The 9,842-nt window shown below is 33.6% G+C and overlaps 2 pseudogenes; both read right to left on the reverse strand.

Moving 5' to 3' along the window:
• Nucleotides 1-91: 91 nt before the first annotated feature.
• On the reverse strand, nucleotides 92-1,354 carry LOC118044502 (nuclear pore complex protein NUP54-like; annotated as a pseudogene).
• A 4,764-nt stretch (nucleotides 1,355-6,118) lies between these two features.
• On the reverse strand, nucleotides 6,119-9,574 carry LOC118044401 (F-box/kelch-repeat protein At1g67480-like; annotated as a pseudogene).
• Between the last annotated feature and the right edge of the window lie 268 nt (nucleotides 9,575-9,842).

The raw sequence follows: 9,842 nt of genomic DNA on the forward strand, positions 1-9,842 counted from the left end.
CTCCTCCAAATTTGATACTTACGAATCTTAAAGAAGTTGATGGCCAATTGTTAATCACTCACAAGACAAACTGCTAAATAAAAAATCATATTCAACAAAAAACATACAACGCCTCAAATTCAGAACGAACTACCTTCAGGCGGTTAGAAAGATCTTTGAAACCTTGAACAAGCTGAGGCCAAAGGCGTTCTCTATCTGCACTGTCCATACCCTCTAGCTTTGCCATAGCCTCCGCCCACATGATCTAGCAAAAGCAAACTATTCTCCAAACTTAGCCAAACATAAAATCAAAGAGAATCACAAAGCAGTAATAAAAGCAAACTAAAATTAAAGTGATACTCACTTCTGATACACCAGGAGGCTTCACTCTATGCTGTGGATCAGTTACACTTAACAGCAAATACTGCCAACAAAAGAACCAACACAACAACCATGTCAACCTCCAAAAATCTAATTCCTTAATCAGACAGACCACTTTGAAACAGCAAGAAAATTACCAATCGGATTCAAGAAAAAAAAAAAGCCACTGAATTCTACACTTAGAAAGCATGCAATTTTATTTTCCTTAACTTTTATGCAACCAAACACATAAAGTCGTAAGAAAAAAAAACGAAATGCACCTTGAATGCATACTTAGGGTTCCCAGGCTCCTCCTTATAAGCATCCACAATTGCCTACGATCAAAACTCACAATTATATCTATATTAAAAAAGAAAAAGAAAAAACAAAGAGAAACCGATCTAAATTAGGGTTTTAGGCAAAAGAAAAGAAAGAGAAAACAAACCTGAATGTCGCGATCGGCGAGAGAGAAAGGAAGAGGAGCAACCGGAGCCATCTGAGTAGTCAATTGAGGAGTAGGGAACGGTGTCATTTGAAGTGGCGTAGCGAACGGAGTCTGCTGCTGTTGCTGTTGAAATCCGAAACCAGTAGCAGACGGTTGTTGAAAAAACGGAGTTTTGTTGCTGCTGCTGCTGTTGCTGTTGAGTTTGAGAAGTAAATGGAGTAGAGAACAAAGAAGAAGCCAAATCCTCCAGAAGCGAAAGCCGGCGTTGAAGGAGTGCCAAATTGCTGGTGTGGAAGATGGGGTGCCGAATGCCGGTGTGGAAGATGGGGTGCCGAATAAGGGAGTAGAAGAGGGGGTGCCGAATGCCGGAGTGGAGACGGCGTGCCAAAGGCAGGAGTGGAAGACGGAGTACCGAACATTATTGTCGTTGGGAGAGAATGGAGAGGAGAGGAAATATTTGATCGATGGTGATTTTCAAGTCATGTAATGACAGTACCTGTGCCTTATGTAGCTCAAGTGCTTGACTCTTTGCCGCTTGAGTTTTTTCTTTTTTTTCCTTTTCTTTTAATTTTTGAGTCTAGAAGAATTGATGTTTAGGTTTGTGGAGTTTGGTTTTACGGAGAAGGGTCCTCTAAGGACAGCGGAGCGGGTTGTTAAGACCTAACTAGTTTTGTTAGGATAGAAAAAAGTTTGAATTTCAAATAAATCTATTTAAATTTGAAATAATTCGAATTAATTTTGATAAATATTGAATTGAAAAAAATAATTAAAAAAAATAATGTGAATTTAGGCTATTTGTAGCTGAGAAAATATTTTTAAAATTAACTTTGGTGCATATTTAAATTCCAATGCTATATTATATATAAATATTTTTAAAGCCATACCTCATAGTTTTGAAAATAAAAAATCTCAATTCATTTATGATTTTATTATTTTTTATGTGTTTTTTGACACATTTTAATAAAAAAAAATCATTATATTTATATTTAGTAATATATTCCAAGCTGTGTAAAAAAATAACATGATCTTAAAATTATATATCACTAAAGAAAAATATAATATAATATCATAAATTTTATATAAGAAAATAGAGTCTGTGAATTAATTTTAGAGCCTCATAATAATAATAATAAAGACCTTTTATAAAGAAATAATAAAAAACTGAATACATCGAAAAAAGAAAAATGAAAATAAAGCATGTTGCCTCTGGCCACTAGGCCAAGCTTAATAGGCCCACTTTAATCTTTTTTAAAATCAGCAATCGATGCATCATTCTTTAATAATTGTGTTATATGATATTTTTTTAAAAAAAAATCATATTAAAATAATATATTTTTTATTTTTAATATCAAAATAATTTAATTTTAAAAAAAAAAAATTAATAATTTAAAAAAAATCTAGAAAACAAAATTATTTTTCCTCTCAAATACACCCAAATAACATATACATGTTATTATTTGTCAAAATCATATGTTGACTTGCAAAATCATAAAATTCTATGAGTCAATATGTATAAAATATATAAATTAAAATTTAAAACTAAAAAAATTAGTAAAATCATACTTGATTTATACAAAATAAATAACCTCAATCAAAATCAAGCAAAATCATGATTTTACACTTGAATTTACAAGTTTATAAAAAAATATAAATACTTTTTAAATTAACTCTTATTTTTCAGTCCTGGTCTACCAGCCATCACTGCACTCTCTCTTGCTTTACATGTGATTAACTTATCTCATAGCTTGTGTTGTGAGCTTACAAGATAATTTGGTTAATTTGAGTTTTATTTTTATTAAGTTTTTTCTTTTAATATTTGATTAATTAGAAATTAGACTTTATGATTTAATTTAATTTGTTTTTTATGAAGTTATCATGAATCGGGTCACAATTTAGTAGATTAACCTGGTTGACTCGAGTTTTTTTTTTGTTTTTTAATTATTATTTTTTAATTTCATCATTCATTATTGGGTTGATTTGAAATTAAGTTTCATAATTTATTTTTATTTGCTTTTTATGAGGTTTTCCTAGTCTTATAACACAAGTCACGTGTTCTACAGGTTAACTCGGGTTGTTTTATTATGTTTTCTTTTTAGATTGTTTTTTTCAATTTCATCGTTCAATAACGGGTTTATTTGAAATTGAGTTTTTTAATTTACTTGAATTGTTTTCTACGAGGTTATCACAGTCTCATGACTCGGGTTGCGAGTTTGGCAAGTTAATCTGGGTTGGCTCATATAATTTTTATGTTCATTATCTATGATGTTATACCAATTTCATGACCTGAATTATATGTTTGACAGGTTAACTCAAGTGCTTTTTTTTTCAATTTTATTTTTTAATATTGAATTGATTGGGAATTGAGTTTCATATTTTTTTTATATAAGATTATCATACTCTTATTATCTAAGTCATGAATTTGAAAGGTTAACCCAAATTGGTCTGGATCGATCCAATATATTATCGGTTCAATATTTAAAAAAAATTATCTTTAATTTTTGTAAATCAAATTATATTTTTTATTGGTTGTTCAAATTATCTTTAAACTTATCAAGTTGATTATGATAATCTTTATATGATTTAAATTTTTTTTTCTAAAAAAAATGTTAGTAATAGTTAGATTTTTTTTTCATGTTCAAAAAAATTTTATTCCGACACACATCGTGACATGCGCAAACAATCTAGTCATTTCTAAAATGAGATAACTTTTATATATCACCTTTAATTTAATTATTTATAAATAAGATAATTAAAGAGAATTTACTTGAATTACGAAATGGCAAGATAAATGTTTACAACAAATAAGTTAACATTCTTAGAGGTTTGTAACCTGGAATGAGATAAGAAATGATAAAGACAGAAAGTATTATTTTTCTTCTCATTGAAAGAACCTAATTGGCATTATAGCTTCAGATTCATTTCTATTGTTCATTAAATAATATAATGATGGTATTACTTCACCTAAAAAAACATAAACACTAACTATCAATGAATTTTTTTTATATGAATTATTTATTATTATTATTAAGTTAACTATAAATAAACAAATCTCTTTTCATTTCAACTATATATAAAATGACTAAAATACTTTTAAAAGTGAAAAAATAAAAATTAACGTCAAGGGTATATTTTATATTTTCAATTTAGTTTTTTTATTATTATAATGTTAGATGAGCAATTTAATATTTGACTAAATATTAAGAATAATAAACAATTAAAAAGCATAGTGAAATCATCAAAATATCCTTAAAAGCGAAATTTTAAAACTGGAGTCAAATGACATTTTTGTCTTTTTCATAATGATTTTTTTGCTATTACTATGTCAACTTGGAAGCAATTTGATATTTGACTAAATAAATAAATAAAAAGGACAAGTGCATGTACAATACAAGAGACTTGTGAGACGCGCCACACATTTTGGGCTATGTCCAAAAATGCATTTTCATTGTGTTGTTAGAAAAGTTGTCGTGTACTCCTTTTCCTTGTGGCGCGCTATATGTTTTCTTTCGTGATCTGATTTGTTGCCAATGAATCTTTTTTTGCTTTTCTCTCTCCTTTATGAAAATAATAGTTTGACCCCGTTGTTATTGGTATTTTAACTTTTATCCTTGTTCTTTTGATTTTTATATTTTGTTCTTAACTTTTTGTAGAAATTTTATTTGTTTTTAATTTTATCTTTCAATTCCAATTTAATTTTTCAATTTAGTCCTTATTTTTTATTTATTTATAATTTTGTTATTTGACCCTTTTGTAAAAGGTTTATAAGCTTTTAATTTCATTCTTCAATCCAAATTGATGGTATTATATTTTTTTAATTTGATCCTAATTTTTTTTCTTGGTCTTTTGGTAAAAGTTATTATTCTTTTCGATTTCACCTTTCAATCAAAATTTTCTTTTTATTTTTCATGTTAATTTTGATCCTTATTCTTTTGATTTTTTTTGGGTTTATTAAATTGATTTTTTCTTTTCAATTTCACTATTAAATCTAATATAAAATTTATTTTGTATTTCAATCTCAATCATCATTTTTTTAATTGCTATTTTTTTTTAATCCTTTTGTATAATTGATATTTTTTTTCATCATTCAATATTTGATTGATTGAGAATTGAACTTCATGGCCTTTCTAGATAGAGTATTTCGAGTCTAATGATATCATGTTTTTTTTTTTAAGGCTATATAATTATTTTATCTTTCTTAATGTGTTATTCCAATCTCATTACATGGGTCGCGGGTTTGATGTGATATCCCGAGCTAACTCGTTTTGATTACCGGAGTTACAAATTTTTTGTACTAATTTAGGTTGATTAGAACTTGTTTTTTATGTCAATTTTTTATTTTATTTTGTTCTTCTGCATTTAGATTGTAAATTGAGATATATCATTTATTTATTTTTGAAAAAAAGTTCTTATCATGTTATCCTAATCATCTTTTTTTTATATATATAATTTGATTTCATCTATTATTATTCATTATTTTTTTTATCTAATTAAAATAAAATCAACTTATTCAATCTAGTGGCAACTAGAGCTCAAGCCATATATTTTTCTCTATTAAAACAAAAATACAGACAATTACAGCAACTGAATATTATTTTTTATGTAAAAAAAATATTCCAGCACCGAGGCAAACGGTAACTGTACTTTCTAAGTTACAAAATAGGACGATAATGTTTTTCAATATAAAGAAGTAAAATATACCTTCAAGTAATTATATAAATTGCTCTAAGCCTCTTATTCTACTCGCCCGATAAACTTCTGAACGGAAGTGTGCTGGTCGTGAACGATCATCAAATTCTTTGATGGTTCCATATGCGCATCTTCAATAAATGCTTCATTCAAAAAGGCATTAGAGACCTCTAATGGTGGAAAATTGAATTGGGTGTGGAATGTGGAGGGTTCATAGGCTATGTTCCTGCTGTCTGGTGGTGGTGTAAATATGCTTCATCCGTGAGAGCGCAGGACTTTGGAATCATCACACTGGTCCATTCTGCAATCTACTACTGGATCATGGAGGCGTTTTCCAAACCTAAAGACATTCGTGGCGGCGTGCTGGTGTTTCTAAAGCGGCTGCCTTATCGATTGAACATAGACCCAACCTTAGACCGCTAAGGTGCCGTCCAATTACCATTAATCTCATTGCCTAAGCTCTACCGGTAACTTGTAACTTCAGTTATGGTCTGCCTCCACCTGAAAAGCTAGGGATACATGAAAACAAACTACCGCCTCGGAGGTTGGCAGCTAGCGCAGAATCCCTGATCTGGAAGTTGTAGCAAGATTCAGGGATTATACGTCGTCTAATGACAATATGAGTTCTCAGGGGCTGGGATTAGTCGAGAGTTTAAATGACCTTAGGCACATCAATGGCAAAACACAGACAGCATATAGCAACACAGCCGTCTCGGTAACTTTCACAAGAGAAGAAAAAAGTATTTGCAGATATAAAAAAGAAATAGAAACCACAAATCCCTGCCTGTCTGGTTATATGTACAGACCCGTCCTCATCGATGCACTCTGTCACGCCTTAATGGTCACACAGCACAAGCAGCGTGCAGATGGCTTTATCTCAGAAGTGCACCATTCGGAACCTGGAGAAGCATTAGGATCATACAAAAGAGTACGATAACCTGGCTCCTCCTCCGGCGAGAATAATAGAAGTTTTCCGTCAAGGATTCCAAACCGGAAATCTATGTTTGAGTTCCCAGTCAACGGAACTGCTACCGTTTTCCATGAATTGTCCTCTGGATTGAATATTGATAACTTCCGCTGGTTCTTCCACTCCATACAGAAGAGCTTCTTTCTCAGAACAGCATGGGCAGTAACCATCACACGACCATTCTTTTTTTTTTTTTTTTTTTATTAACGTGGGTGTCCGGGCCAGCTTGCGCGCACCTCGACTAATCCCACGGGCCCTGAAGTTAACGACCATGTAAGCCTCCAGTGGCCATCATATGAGCAACCTAGGGATTGAACCTGAGACCACAGAGGGAGCAAACCTCTTGGTCCCAAGTTTTTACCGCTGGGCCACCACCTAGATGGTTATCACACGACCATTCTTCATCTCACACCAGGTGTGCTTCTCTGGATCGTACACCTCCACAAACCTTGAATTGCCTATAGTGAAGGTTGACCTTCCTCCCATGACATAAAGCTTGCCGTCAAAGCCACAGGCAAAGCAGCCCCATCTTGGGCGGCGAAGACTTTCTATCAGGGTCCAACTGCCAGTCTCAGGATCATACATCTCAACACTGGAGAGACTATCTCTACCCGTTCCATACCCCCCAGCAGCATAAACCTTGCCATTAACCTCTGCACAGGCAAAATCATACCGAGCAACATTCATGGCTGACAATTTGCTCCAACTGCAATTACAAAGAAAATGTTTCAATGGAGAGTCCTAACTATAGAAAGGTAATGCATTATAACAATCAGGGCACAGACACAGACAAAGCACCGCAAAAGAAGGTAATGGACCATTTGGCCCACCTAGTATTCTGGGACCAGTTACATACCAACCACCCTGGCCCTGCCTACATTTACAGTGTAGATCTCAGACTGAAGTCTGCAGAGGTGGCCTCAAACGAAATCGTTTGTTGTAACAGTGCTCGGAAATAAATTTAGTATGTGACTGGCCCTTAACCCTGACATGAATTTTATCAACTTCTTTGGTGCGTCCTACTTCTACAGTTACTTTTAATTAGAACAGCCAGATGAAGGTGACATGTCTCATTTTCAAGCACATGAAAAAGGCTCTGTAAATTGTACAAGTTTCCTGTTTGATTTGAACAGGCAGTTTCTCCAAAAAACCAATAAAATTACTGACCCTGTTGATAATCTGTGTGCCTGTGTGTGGAGGGTCCCAGTTCACAAGGTTACAGAAATGACTACAGGCTTCATTTAGATTTCCCTGTGAGCCAAACATTTCATAAACCCACCTAACTAAGATTTCAGAAATATCAAACAAAAAGATTATGCCTCCTGGCTAGCAAACTAGAACAATCCACTAGGCCGAGATGTCAGTTTCAGGGAGAAAAAATCCAAATCAATCTGACAATAATTCCAAGAGGTAGAGAGAGATTCCACTGCTTGACAGAAAACAAACCTGTTGAGGTAACAATCATATTCGTAAACATCTGCTGAAGCAGTTCCAGTCCCGTCGATCACTGAATAGCCAGCCATGACAAGAAGCTTTCCGTTTAGAACAACTACCCCGAACCCAGCCTTTGTAAAACCAGGCATAGGTGGAAGAAGCTGACGTTTTGAGTCCCAAACAGTCCAAAACCACCCAGTGGCTTTCTTTTCCTTCAGAATCCATAGTTAATACAAAAAGCCATTCTTCAAGCAAGCCAGCTAATTTTCGCACAGTGATGAACTCTTTGGTTTTAAGAAACGACCTCCATTTCTTGCAAACAGCACCCATAGCTGGGAGGTAGCGGCGAGGAACAAGTGCAAGGCAATACTTTGCCACATCATCAGGCAATCCAGGTAGAATGGAGCTATCAATATCATTAGCAACCCGCGAAGCTAGTAGACGGTTGCCATTTGAATACACTTGATGGTTTTCATGTGTGATCAAAGTGGAGAAAGACATGCTTGTGTCTAAGAATCTCTTCTTACTCGTAAAACCAGACATTTTCTATAATTGAATGGAGATGGAGATGATTCATGTAGTTTATTATATCTCCCTAGAATCTAGCAGAACCTTGGAAACAATGAATTAGTACTTGATTAAATAAATTCACGTTAACTATCCCCTATAGGGATTTTAAGAGAAAAGAGCATAGAAGAAGCTGCAGATCGAATCACTTGAGCGGTAAATGCCAAGGGTTTCCCGTGTCTTGCCCAGTTTGATTCCATACAAAAAGTTCTTCTCTTGTAGCAGTTTTCTTTCAGATGTTTTATGTAGAGTTTTTTGGCAAGCCTTAAAAATAGTCTCTTCTCCCAAACATTTCCCAAATCCCTGCGGATGAAGAGGAGAAAAAACACTAAGAACACAACATTCATCCATGGAATCAAAAGTTCGAAATCCAAGTACTTGCATATCTATATTTATACATACCTGTCAAGACTCAGGAACCATAAAATTTAGGAAGGCTCAGCCTGCTGCGACTTCAATTGTTATTGAAGTTGATAATTAATTACCTGGATCACATGAAAAGAACATTAGTTGATTAAAAAATTACCGAACATGAACTATTATAGTGAAGAAAAGATGATAATAATCAGCACCTAAAACGAAGCTTCTCAATGCAAACACCACACTCGAAACAAGCAGGTTGGATTTCAAAATAAAAATCTACACCGGACCCCTGATTTCTACAGAATCACAGTAACCAATCATTCAGTCATGATAGAAAAGAAAAATTAACAAACAGGAGAAACATTTAGGCAGTATGAACAGAGATCTAAATATACATCGTTAATTGCCGAAAACCCACAAAGCAGAAGCTTAAAGATCACGGTCAATAGCTAGAAGATGATAAACACAGAGCATGAATTAAAAGCAAACCAAAGAATTCAAATCCTAGAGTAAACTCAGAGAAGAACGGAGAGATGGCAATAAACAAGACATGCAGAGAGTGAAAATGGGGTGACGAAAACAGGTTATCATTACCTTACGTTAATAAATTATAACAGGATACCACAACTTAGAATGAGAAAGAAGACAGGCAGTAAAAACATTGTCAGGATAAACAAAAGAAAAACTATAATGGATACTAATGCTGACAGATCGAAGCCAAGAAAACTGGAGCCAGAAGTTTATGCAAACAGGTGTTAAGAGTGAGAGAGAGAATTAACCTGGCTATGGATACAGAGATTTGGTCTTTGAGAAAGAAGCATAAAATGAGGCTTTTTATAGAGACACGCCCGGATTGCCAGTTTTCAAGATAAAACTGACAGGGCGCCACCACGTCACGATTAGATTTCTGATTTCTATTCCTCGGAGTGAATGCCACCGGTAAGTATTAAGAAAGGACAGCTACTATTCTTTAGTATTATTACTGTGCGTGTGACTGATTATTAAATGGATTTCTTTTAAATGTGTCCTAATACCATGGGT

This window comes from Populus alba, chromosome 10 (assembly GCF_005239225.2).
Source record: "Populus alba chromosome 10, ASM523922v2, whole genome shotgun sequence".
NCBI lineage: Eukaryota > Viridiplantae > Streptophyta > Magnoliopsida > Malpighiales > Salicaceae > Populus > Populus alba.